Here is a 13051-nt window from a genome sequence, read left to right on the forward strand (position 1 = left end):
TCCTCACTATTCCTATGGTCTCCGAGTGTGATGTCGCTGGAGGTGTCTGTGAGCTGATTAGGATGTTGGATTTGGGTGGCCCAAAAACTCCTCTCAGGTGGTACGGTGCCCCTGAAACCGCTTGGAGGGAGCACAATTATGTTGGTTTTCAGGGTGGCCCAAAGGTCCTCTCTGGTGGTGCGGCTCCCCTGAGGCCGCTGGAGGAAGCACAGTGGGAAGTGTGCTGATGCTGCAATATTGATATGTTCAGTGGTCGATGGTGATAAATTGCACCTGTGGGATTTAGTCCAGGATCATCCAGAAGGCAGTGGAGAAATCAGGGGTCACTTTTTGGAAAAAGATGGTAAATCTCCACAGTGCGGACAATATCCAAGTGGTCCCAATGGCAATATACCAGTCCTTAGTAGGAGCCCAAACTTGGGACTTTGACCATAGGTGGTCCAGCAGGCAATGTGACAATCCTCGAGCCAAGGGTGAGTCCAGGAGTGAGGAAAGTGACGTGTTTCACTACGGGCTGTAGCTTTATCAACGTACATGCAGTCACTGACCGGATTGTCAGATTGACCTGCATGTACATATGACAGGGGGATGGTGATAAAGATCTGCGGCCACACATATCGTTAATGATATTGGCCGTACACACTGGATGATATGCACATGATATCGTTAATGATATTGATATTGTTCATAGTGTTAATGACATATCGCCCAGTGCGTACTGAGCTTTAAGGGTATATTCAATGCTGGGGATGAGCAGGGCTGTCACAGCTCGCCCTGTCAGTATTCAACTGCCACCCGCCCCTGGTGTCAGTTGATGCAAGACTCATGGCTAATTGCAGCGGACTCCCTGCATTAGCTGCGAGCCTCACATTTTGGGGGAAGTGAGGACTTCCCCAGAGCATAGAATAGGGTGGTCATCCATTGAGGGGGTTAAACAGCGAGGGTCACTGGTTTTCTGCGATCCCCACCATTTAACCCCCTCGCCAGCCACATTGAATACGGGCCTAAGTCTGACTTTAAAAAAACTGCACTGTCGGATATTATGGATATTTTAAGCCCAGGATAGATGGCGTGTCCAGGTCGCTTGAAAAAGGTTATGGTTTCAAACATAATTTGATGACTTTAATCCTGGGCCACCTTAGAGTGCAAGTCCAAACGTGAGGCAAGGGGGTTGCTGTATTGCATTGCAGTGGGTGCTATAACTTGTATTCACCCAGATACATGCGGTGTGTAAATCACGTCTGTGAGCCGCTGGCAAATCTGTAATATTTGTTTTACTCTTTTAGAATTCTGGGTGAGCTCCAAAAATGTGAGCGTGGACATTGCATGTACATTGTGGGAGAGTAGGCCAGTATGTACAAATGTATGATAAGATACAGATGGAGCCGGGCTCTTCTTTGCAGGGGATGGCGATGGCGACGCCATCCGCCGTCCCCCGCCACCCGCCATCTGTATTTGCGAAAGGGGACGCGCGCGCACGAGATGCTCGCGCGTCCCCTTCTGACGGCTTCCCCCGGGTCCCCGCCGGCTTGTCGGCGGTCACCCGGGGTCCCCACCGCCTCCCCGCACCCCCCCCCCCAACCCTGTCCGTCTCCCTGAAGCGGAGACGGACAGGGTCCCGTCGCCCCGCCGACGGACACTGAGACGCGCGTGAGACGCACGCGCGTCTCAGTCAGATGGCAAGCCGGGCTGCTGGCGGATCGCCAGCGGTGACGTTCTGGCGATTCGCCAGCAAGAGGGAGCCAGGCTCCATCTGTACATTGCATTTATCCTTGCACTATATATAGTAGATATCCCTGTAGATTGTTAATCTTCTGTTGCTTATAAGGACTGGACATTCAATCCCTAATCCAATTTATTGGAAACCCAGTGGTAATATGCTCTAACTCATTATGAATTACTCCTATGGAATTCCATGCTTTTCATTATCGTTTATGTGCAATACATTTTAATAATATGTTTTAATATTTTTTGAAAAAACAACGTTCAATTGATTACTGATCAGTCGGCACTGGCACACACATTTCCTCTTACCTGTCTGTCTGTTAATAATCTTGTTTTATTCAGAGTTGCCTAATTTTAAAGTCTCCTCTCTGGGCGAAGCACTTTGGGGGGGGGGGCAGATAGTTTTATTAAGTTCTTATTAAGTATTATTAAGTTCTGCCCCAGTACTGTAAGTCCCGGGATTCTTAGGGTTCTTCTAGGAAGGGGCGGGGCTAAAATGAAAATAGTTTGCATAATTAACCCTACCCCTCCATGGCTAATTGCAGTATTTATTCCGGTGGAAACTGGGAGACTTGCCCACCTTACCAAGGGGCCGGGTCGTGGACTCGATTTTCTGAAGCCTCCCAGGAGGGTAGGCGGGATGCAGTTTAAATCGTGGATCGCCCCCCCTTGCAGGTTCGCTGCGCTCGCCACGCAGCGGGCCCGGTGCCTCGCTACGCTCGGCACGCTAATTTATTCTCCCTCCAGGGGTGTCGTGGACACTCACGGAGGGAGAAAGTGTCGGGATTTCGGCGGGCGGGATTTCGGCCGTCGGGATTCTGAACGCCGGGATCCCGACCGCCGAAATCCCGACACTTTCTCCCTCCGTGAGTGTCCACGACACCCCTGGAGGGAGAATAAATTAGCGTGCCGAGCGTAGCGAGGCACCGGGCCCGCTGCGTGGCGAGCGCAGCGAACCTGCAAGGGGGGGCGATCCACGTCCCCCCTTGTCGGGATTTAGGCGGTCGGGATTCCAGCGTCGGGATTTTGAACGCTGGGATCCCGACCGCTGGGATTTCATACTGAATCCGGGTAGGCAACCATGGTTTTATTACTGCTATGTTCCCATTGTGCAAATATCACAGATCACTGGGTTTCAGCTGGAAATGCTGGAGTAAAACTTGGCCAGAAAGTGATGCATAGAACAAACCAACCCCCCCCCCCTAGTGGAGCATTCCTCACACTAAAATGCACCTGTACATATTTGCTATTTGGTATTATGTTTGGCCGGCATGCTTTTGAACACTGTTGGATTAATTTGGATGAAACCAACGGAAGGTGGCTTGATTGGATCCAGATTAGGTTCATGGCCACTAAGACACCCAATCCTGACCCAGTGAGAGTCCTGGGAATCCAAAAAGGGGTCCAACACCGGGTCCAACACCGGGTACCTCAGCTAGTCCAGATAGCAGCATCTACCTCTCCCCTTAACACATCTTATCTTCAGTTAAGCTGCGCCACTGAGGAGAGATTTGTTCGCTGGGGGCAGCCATTAACGATTTCCTGTGAAGTCAGATGCTGCACAGAATTGGAGGTGGAGCCAACATGCAAGTTGACTGGCGCTTTGGCTCTGTCCTGCAAGCCGCCCAGCATCTGAAATGACAGAGGAAATTTTGGGTTGCCCTGCGTCGAACAAAGCTCTCCTTAGAGGTTGTGCAGGTTGGGACTGCAGTACCGCAATGATAAGCAGCTCAGGCAGTCGGGACACTTGTCATTGCACTACAGTTTTGAGCAGTGGGCCAGTCAGGATCATTTCACAGGCTGCATGTTGCCTAACCCTGATTTACACTGTAACTGAGATATGTTGTAAGTACAACAGTAGTCCCTACAACAGTCCCTGCTGTTGTCTCCTCCCTACATCCTCGGAGACTCCAAGGGAGAGAGACTCTCTGATAGGGCCAGATTCTCTAAGCTTCAAAAGTGATAAAATGGAGAGTGATAAACAGCCAGCCAATCAGCTCCTACCTGCCATGCCACAGACTGTGTTTGAAAAATGTCAGACAGGAGCTGATTGGCTGGCTGTTTATCACTCTCCATTTTATCACTTTTGAAGCTTAGAGAATCTGGCCCATAGTGAATACAAGATGTGAAAATGCTCAATTTGCATATCTTGGATTCAAGAAAGGGGCTGCCTTTCCCTGGGTTCTGTCTGAAATGTGGAGAAGATATGCATTAGGGACAGTTTAGGGTTGCATTAGGGGTGTGTACCTACACATTCTTTACACATCATGGGGTTGTTCTGATTCACCCGGAAAGGCACAATCACTGGACAAATGGACAAAACCATATACACTGCAGGTGGGGCAGATGTAACATGTGCAGAGAGAGTTAGATTTGGGTGTTTTATGGTTCCTGTGCAGGATAAATACTGGCTGCTTTATTTTTAGACTAAAATATAGATATCAGTTTTAAATACACCCTCCATCCAAATGTAACTCCCTCTGCACATGTTACAGTGCAGTGCATATGGTTTTGTCCATTAGAGAGTGATTGTGCCTTTCCAAATGAATTAGACTAACCCATGTGCATGCCTAAGGGCTATTTCACACTATCCGGCTCCTGCTGGATGGCGAAATCCCGCACGGCCAGGAAGCCGTGCCTTGCACAGTAGTTGTGAATGGACACAATTGTGTCCATTCACACGGGAGGGCCACGGCCCGGCCGTCCGGTTGCTGCCAGATCCCGCCACTGGAAGGGACGGCTGCCAGGCTGTGGCCATCCCCTCCATGATAAACTACTGTGTGCTGCACGGCTTCCTGGCCGTGCGGTTTTTCGCCGCCCAGCAGGAGCCGGAATGTGTGAAACCGCCCTAAGGGTAACAGTACTGTAATAAAGAATAAGTAAACAGAACCAGTAAATATGTGTTGGGTTGAACATAAACAAACTGTTTGCATCATACTGTATAATTCATGTCAGTGTCTACAGAGAATTAACACTATTATGCTGCAGCAAAACACGTTTTATTATTATTTTCCTTCATTTGATGCTACAGTATAAGAAGTTTGCTTCTCATTGTAAAGAACATAAACAGAAACAGTATGAAAATAATACAAGTGACTAAATGGGCATACACACAGGACGATTTTCACCCTATTTCTAAGCGATCTGAGTGCAGAGCAATAAGGGGAGGGAGGTGTAATGTGAATAAGGAGCAGTATGGGGTCACATAATGTGAATAAGAAGCACTACTGGGTGGTTTACTGTGAATTAGGAGCACTATGGGGTGGTGCGATGTGAATAAGGTGCACTACGGCATGGACTTAATGTTAATATCGAGAATTATGATGTGGCATAATGTGAATATGGAGCAATACAGGGGGCATCATTTTAATAACAGACACTACTACGTGACTTAACATGTATATGGTGAAGGAGCAATGTTGTGTGATTTACTGTAAAGTAAATAAGGTCACACTACTTTGTGGCATCATTTGAATTGGGGGCACTGTTATGTGGCCACACACATTCTCAGCAACAACACACCCTTCGTATCTTTGGCTCGCACTGTTCCTATTTAAGATATGGGATATGGGGCATCGTTGCTATTGTTGACATACAGTAGGGAACCAAAATGAGTATTGGTGTGGGTGAGGATTTATGGGTGTCACTGACTGCTGCTGTGATCTGTGTTGCTATGTGATGGGTTCTGTTCTTGGACAGGGGTGCTGGGTCAGAGGCAGAGTTAGCGGCAGTGCTAGGATGCACCAACTGAAATCTTGCCTTAGGCATCAAATTGCTAAGGGTCAGCTCTGCATGTAGGTCAGATGCTCTTCTTTTGAATCTTCTAGCCAAAGGTAGAACTGGTGATATAGTATATGCTCTCCTTTGAACACTTGATCACCAAACTCAGTTTCGTTGTTGGTTGTTTTCCTGCTTGAACACAATTTTGTGAGATTTGAATAAGAAAGAGTATTAATCTTTGGAAACCGTTATCTTGTTGATGTCTTGTTCCAGAGTTCTATATCCGATTTGGCTTTCACTATAGTCTACCACAATTCCTTCCTTCTTATGAAGTTTTTATATTGGAACAAGTGTTGCACATTTACTTTGCATCCAAATATTGTAATTTGCTGCAGTTCAGACTTGTTTCTTTTCCACTTTTTCATGAGTTGTTTCAATTTGGAGAAAATAAGCTATCATTATTGCTCACCCCTTACATACAGTATGTTATACATATATAGCCCCCTTTACTTGGGTGCGGTATAGGGGTCCGACAGTCGGGATCCCAACAGTCATTATCCTGATGTCGGGATCCCGACTGGCCGGACCCAGACAGCATGGCAAGCGCAACAAAGCCCCTTGCGGGCTCGCTGCGCTCGCCACGCTGCGGCAACGGTGGCTCGCAATGCGAGCCACCTATTCTATTCTCCCTCTATGGGGGTTGTGGACCCCCGCGAGGGAAAATAGCCAACGGCCGTCGGAAACCTGGCTGTCGATGTTTTGACAGTTGGGATCCCAACGTCGGGTGAATGCCTGTCGGGACCCCATCCGGCACCCCTTTACTTAAAGTATGCTGTATTTTATATCATTATATATTGGCTGATCTCCCTAGGGCAGTGGGTCATTGAGTGCTAGTGTTAATAACTGTCAGTCACTTAATTACTTAGTCACTGTAGCTTTGCACCTTTTAGAGTTGTTTGCTTTTGAGCTGGGGCGGACTGGTGCCTCTGCCGCAAACCTACCTTCTTTTCAATTCTACTCTCTAGCAAAACTTTGGGGGTGGCTCTGACTTCATCAAGCCCCTCTCTCCTGTCCCTTGAGAGCTCGATACACACAGGGGAAGCACTCATTCTAGAATAATACCCCTCTTTTATCCTTCATCAAGCCGCGCCCCACTTCAGGAAAATGCCGCAATTCGCTGGTCCGTGGGAAGGGAATCTGGATAAAATGCAGTGGTATGCATAATTTAGACCCTCTCCTCCCCCACAGACCAACGAATGCTGGTGATTACCTCTCCATCCTGCAAGCTTCGCTAGGATGTGAAAAAAGTGCCTACTTTTCCAGGTGTGTGATAGGCTACCCCAAAAATCGTGAGCCTCCGGCAACTTCCAGTGTAGTAAGCAGGTATGCTCTGCAGCTTCTTCGGAGACAGGTAGAGATGGCTGCCCCCCCAGTCTGACTGTGATTATGATTTTCTAAACAATGTTTCCTCATGATTGGGTGGGAAGAATCTCCATTGTGTTGCTTTCCCAGGTCTCACAATGCTGTTAAGAAGGCCCTGTATATAGTCAATTTTCCATATTTGTATTGGGTATGGATCATGAAAATGTTGACACATGAAAAGATTAAAGTAAGTTTTTTGTGCCAGTGTCAGCACATGAGCCACTAGACATCCATTTAGCCTTCACATTGCTTGGCATGCATCGGGCCAGGGCTTCACTCTGTTACCGCTGCACTTGGCACACTGTACCATTCCTAATTGTAGTCCACGTGGATGTAGTATATGAAAAGGCTCAAAAGATGAACAAAAAAAAGGGTCATGTTGGCCTATGTATGTGTCAACCTTTTGCTCCTATCGACCTTCTATCTATTGTATGTTGACCATATGGTGTTGACCTATTTACTGTTGACCTAGACACTGTTGACCTATCATTCAGATCCCACTTGCATCAGAGGCCATTCAGAGCTGGAAATAGTCTTTTGGGTAAATTTACTAAGATGGGAGTTCTATTGAAGATGGGATGTTGCCCATAGCAACCAATCAGATACTACAGTACTTCTTATTTATTTTGCACCTTCTAGAATATAATAGTTTCTGATCAGTTGCTATGGACAACATCCCATCTCCAATAGAACTCCCATTTGAATCTATTTTTTTTTTCATTTGTTTGTAGAATTCTTTATGTAATTGTATAATAAACTTCAGAGAACTATTTCTGCTCTAGAGGATTAAAAGAAAGTAATCTACAGTATGCAGTTTATTTGATCTGCATGCAACATTAACATTACAATATATACAGTACATGTATTTTGCTAATTAATTCAGGTGGAACAGACAACACTTAATTACATTTTTTATTTATTTATTTTTTTGCCTTTTCTAATGTTGTATCTTCTGTTGTATTGTCTCTATACCAATGTCATGGGTTTAGGGGAATATACAGTTTTCCTTCAGGCCTTTGGAATTTCTAAAACTTCTTTGAAGTCACTTTCCAGAGGGACAGCAATAACATAGCAGAACTTTGGCACTTTGGATTTATAGAGCTTTGACGTGGGAATTGTTTTGAATGGTTTGTTCTAAGACAAAAAATGTTAAGAATATACTGGTCAAGCATAATCTACCTCTGTTGAATAATAATAATCTTTGCTTTTGGTATTCCTCTTATCTTTTACTTTGACAACTCATTTGGGTTCCAACTCATTGGGTTCTAAGGTCATGGAAAGTATCTGAATCTAAAACAGTGCACTGCACAATCTTTTTTAGTCCAAGGCACCACGTTTTTAGATCACACTGATTATGGGGCCACAATAAACTTAATTTGTTTAAAAAGGGGAGAAGGGAAGTTTGATTTGTGGCCAGTTGGAAACTGAACCAAAATAAAACATCTATCCTGCACTAGCTGTCTATTCCAAGCTGCATTGCTTCCTAATCTTGCCTGAAAAAGGTTTTGGGGCGCAGGTAAGGTACTTAGGTGCATTCCTCCATGATCCCAAATCCTCTTTCACCTCTAACATGGCCGAGGACAGAATACAAAAATTGGGATTTCCAGACTTCTAAGGCGCAGATGATCAGGATGGTATCTAGAACATCGATGTTTTAATGGATCTTTTCATGCTTCAATGTTCTCTCCCAATGTGTTTTCAGCAATATAAGAAGAAAATCAAACGGAAACCAGTAATTAAATACCGTTAAGTGTATTTTAGGTGGTTACTTCCAATAGGGTGAGAAGGAAATATATAGATGGGCGTACCCCACTCACAGCATGTATAGCGGAGTATGTGCATGTAACGTTTTCTTTTTCTGCAGGGCAATTTCTACAATATCTACAATTTTCTACAGTATCCTCTTCACCTACAAATGTGTATATAAAAAATAAAATATGAACATAAATGTGTAGATTTGTTTTTTTTATCTCTTAGGTGTTATTACTTTTAACCCCCAGAAAAAAATGAGAAGAATCAATAGTGATGGTGTATCTAGTGGATTGCAGATTTGCGTACCAGACTTACGATTTATTCACATAGCGTTTTCTTGGCCCTGTATTCGCAAAAAGTACTGGTGTTTTCTTTTCCAGTAGTATGGCGGTATACAGAAAACAAAGGGAATAAGGGAGTTTTTCAATGCTTCTTAAAAGGATATAAGTCCCTCACTTCCTTTCTTAATTAAAAAAAAAATTGCCCGAGGACAGCTCTGTTCCTGCTTCAGCAAAGTTCAATACTACATATGGGTCTTCATTCAGGTCCCAGTGCAAGTGAGGGCACAGTACTGATGTTAGGTACCTTGTCCTGGACCCATACTGAATATGCGCGTACTTTGTCCTTGGGGACAGTATGGCCTCAAATGTCAAGTGATTGACATAGACCAATAATCTACATTTTGCATATTGTCTCTGTTTCTGTCTCTGTCTGTTTTATTGTCAAATGATTGACAGTCTGACACCATTTGGGGTCAGTGATAGCAGCTGTTTCATAGAAAGAAGGTGTGTCATCTCCATTTGGGAGAGTGCCAAGGCCAAAGATGGAGCAGAGTAGGCCAGTTTGTATGACACCATGGGTCACTCAGCAGGTTGATGGTGTCGCAGGGGATCCTGTGCTGCATCCTTTGCTACAGCGGTGGATAACACATGCATGCAAGAAGTGTCTAAATACACCAGACTTCTCCTGCTGCATTAACATATCTGTGCTTCGCTGCTGCTTCCAAGTGATCAGCAGAATAAGGCCCATGGTGCTGCTCTGCTTCAATAACAGTGCATTTTGGAGTATATTAAATTGATGCCGGATCCATTCCGACATTCTTTTGCCAGAATGGATCCGGCATCCATTATTCCATTCAGCTGCCAAATCCGGATGTCGGATTTGGGCGATGATTGACACTCACCCGGCCAGCGCTCGGACTGGTCGAGTGCGGCAGCGACAGAAGGAGGGAGATGGCGTGAGGCAGCGGGAACCTGAGAGGGAGCCTGGATGGAACCCCGGCTCAGCTGGAACCCCGACTCAGCTGTGGGTATGTACGAGAGTTGGTGGGAGGGTGCAGGCAGTGGCGTGTGGGCTGCAGTGTAAAGGAGGACAGCGCTGTGTAAGCTGCTGCTCACACGGCGCCGTCCTCCCTGCCTCAATCCGGCATTTTGTTATGCCAGATTGAAGATGATGGAAACACAGCCAAAACCTTTCAGTTTTGGCTGTGTTTCCGTCAAAAGCCGGTGAATTAGCGGCTCTTCCGTCAATCCACCTGCTTTTCGGCATGCCGAAAAAAAAGCTATGACTGAATAGATCGGGATTTCTTCCGATGTATTCATGCCGAAAACTGCCGTCTTTTCAGCAAGACAGCAGTTTTGACTTCTATTGAATATACCCCTAATGCTGTGTACACACGGTGAGCTTTGACATTCGATTTTGACTATATAGTCTAAATCGCATGCAGATCGTATGCTGATTGTAAGCAGATCTCACAGGTTTTTTACCTTTCGATCCCGATGCGCGCTCCCGTGATAGCACAAATCGAAACCCAGATAGACAGGGCTGCAATGACTATATAGTGCAAATCAAATGCTGATTGTATGAATTGTATGTTAAAAGTACAGAGATAGCAAAGATTGTATAGCACTCGAATCTTAAGTCGAATAGCAAGGGAATCTCACTGTGTGTACACACTATAAGGCTCTAATTCATGTTTGTACACATTGTACACATTGCTGATTATCGACAGACCATATGTGCACTGCAGTCAGGCAGTCCTGCAAAATGGATGCATGTCATCGCTGTATTCAGGACATGTATCTGCCTTCAGCTGATATGTTTGCAGATAAATATACTGTAGTGCCAGCATTGCTACTGCCTAGGGTTGCCACCTCAGGCATCTTCTATTCCTGGAGACTCCCCCCCTTCATGTGTGCACGTGCTCCTGGAAAAGTGGGCGTGGCTTTGTAAATGGACGTGACCTCTTCGGAAAAGTGGGCGTGGTCTCTAATACAGACATGTATTGAAGTCCCTATTGTTACATTCAACTGACAACTCCTACACAGAGATACCTCATACATCCTGCCCTCACCCTGACAGCAGTGACAACAACTTGACAGCAACCTCCGCCGCCCCCTCACTTCTCTAACATGCATACAGATGGGGCCGGTTTTATCTTTTCCGGCCGAACCGCCAGCAGCATGCTGCTGGCGATCCGCCAACAACACGGCGCTCCATCTGACTGATACCCCTTTTCCACTAGCAACCTGGGTCGGACCCGGTAATTTGTACCTGGATCGATACCGGGTTGGACATGGGTTTAAGACACATTTCCACTACAGTGCTACCCGGTAAATTGCTGGATCAGCCCCGTTTACACTTAACCCAGGTAAAGCCTGTTTTTTTCCTACAGATTACATAAGAAAAGGCCTTTTTAAAGGGATTTACCAAAGGGGAGGTCATAAAACAGGGCCACCATTACCCAAAAGGGCCACCATTAAACACAACATTTTCTGATTAAAGAATAGACCAGAAATATTTATTTGAAAAAATTCAGCCTTTATTTTAGTCCCAAATATTCAATATGAAACCTAAGTGTCTTCACACACGATACGTAAAACTTTTGTGAAAACTGTTGTTTACAGTATACCTGAGCCATTTGTGTACCTAGACATGTAAAAATTGCACATAAACATATACAAAATTCACATAACAATGCCCCAGAAGCTCCAATCAGCTATGTTTTTCAAATATACCGGGTTGGGAGCGTTTCCACTATCCCTGAACCCAGGTGCAAACCGGGTGCTACCGTGATCATTACCTGGGTAGGATTGCAGGGGAATCCAAACCGGGTTATTTGACAGGGAGCATTTCCACTAGCAGAAAAACCCGGGTAGATGCGCGTCCCCGTGAAGATTACCGGGTTATTTCTGCTAGTGGAAAAGGGGTATTAGACACGCGTGCGTCCCCCACGCACGCGCGTCTCAGTATCGGGGCACCGGGCGACCGAGGGCAGCACTGTCGGAAGGGGACCGAGGGCAGCACTGTCGGAAGGGGACGCCATCGCCATCACCTGCAAAGATGAATCCCGCTACATCTGTATCTACCCCAAACACTGACTGTCCACACACAAATCCCCCCCCCCTCCACACTGGCCTCACCATTTCCTCAGCTGACATCACAGACGGCCCTGCCCTGGGACTGATATACAGTAGCAGCTGGCTTATCTCTCCTATGAGACTCAGTTTGGGAGGAAGCACTGCTGCAGCATCCTAAGATGTTGGCTGCACAGTGCTCCTCCGTCCTCTCCCGAAGCCCAGTTTAAATATTTCTGGAGGTAGAGGGAGCTGTGGGGTGGGCAGCAACTCGCATGTGCTGGAGACGCACTGTGCAGACCCTGTGGCCTTTCTGGCGCCCTGAGCTCGTGCTCCGCCAAAACCACCCTCCCTACGCCCCTGACAGTGTGCACACTCAGTTGGGAGGCTGTGGAGGTTTTGAAAGTCACCCGGATTCTGGGAGACTGCAAAAACATCCTGGAGGGTTGCCACCAATTCAGGGAGAATCCAGGAAATCCTGGAGAGGTGGCAACCCTACTTCTACCGCATCCAGTCTGTGTCACCATAGACTTGTGGAGTTGATGTTCCTTGTTTTGGCATCAGTGCTGTCTGTATATATGCACTTGGTAAGAACTTTGTGATGACTCCAGTAGGTGTCTATATACTTTACTAGGCCGTAACGTCACTTACTATTATTAGCAGTTCTGTAGCATGAAAAATAGCAACTGTGTAGATGCTGCATGTGCAAACAAACATGAATTAGGTCTTATTTATGATAGCAGGGCTGTAACTGCATTTTTGGCACCCGCCAGCAGTGTTCTCTGCTCTTGTTTTAGATATGGGGGGGGGGGAATTCCCTTTCTGACATGGCACCAAGGTCATGGGTTCAATTCCCACCATGGCCCTAACTGTGCAGAGTTTGTATATATTTTCCCCGTACTTGCATGGGTTTTCTCTGGGTACTCCGGTTTCCTCCCACAATCCAAAAATATACTGGTAGGTTATTTGGCTCCTAACAAAACTAGAATGAATGTGTGTTTGTGTACATGTGGTACAATATAGATTGTAAGCTCCACTGGGGCAGGGACTGATGGGAATGTTCAAATATTCTCTCT

The 13051-nt window shown here is 46.1% G+C and overlaps 1 protein-coding gene across 1 annotated transcript in view; it reads left to right on the forward strand.

Annotated features, from left to right (window-relative positions):
* ITGA9 (integrin subunit alpha 9) overlaps positions 1-13051 on the forward strand; it is a 445717-nt gene that overhangs the window by 25191 nt on the left and 407475 nt on the right. The window lies entirely within an intron of this gene.

The sequence above is a fragment of the Crinia signifera genome, chromosome 5 (genome assembly GCF_055691185.1).
Source record: "Crinia signifera chromosome 5, ASM5569118v1, whole genome shotgun sequence".
Taxonomy (NCBI): Eukaryota; Metazoa; Chordata; class Amphibia; order Anura; family Myobatrachidae; genus Crinia; species Crinia signifera.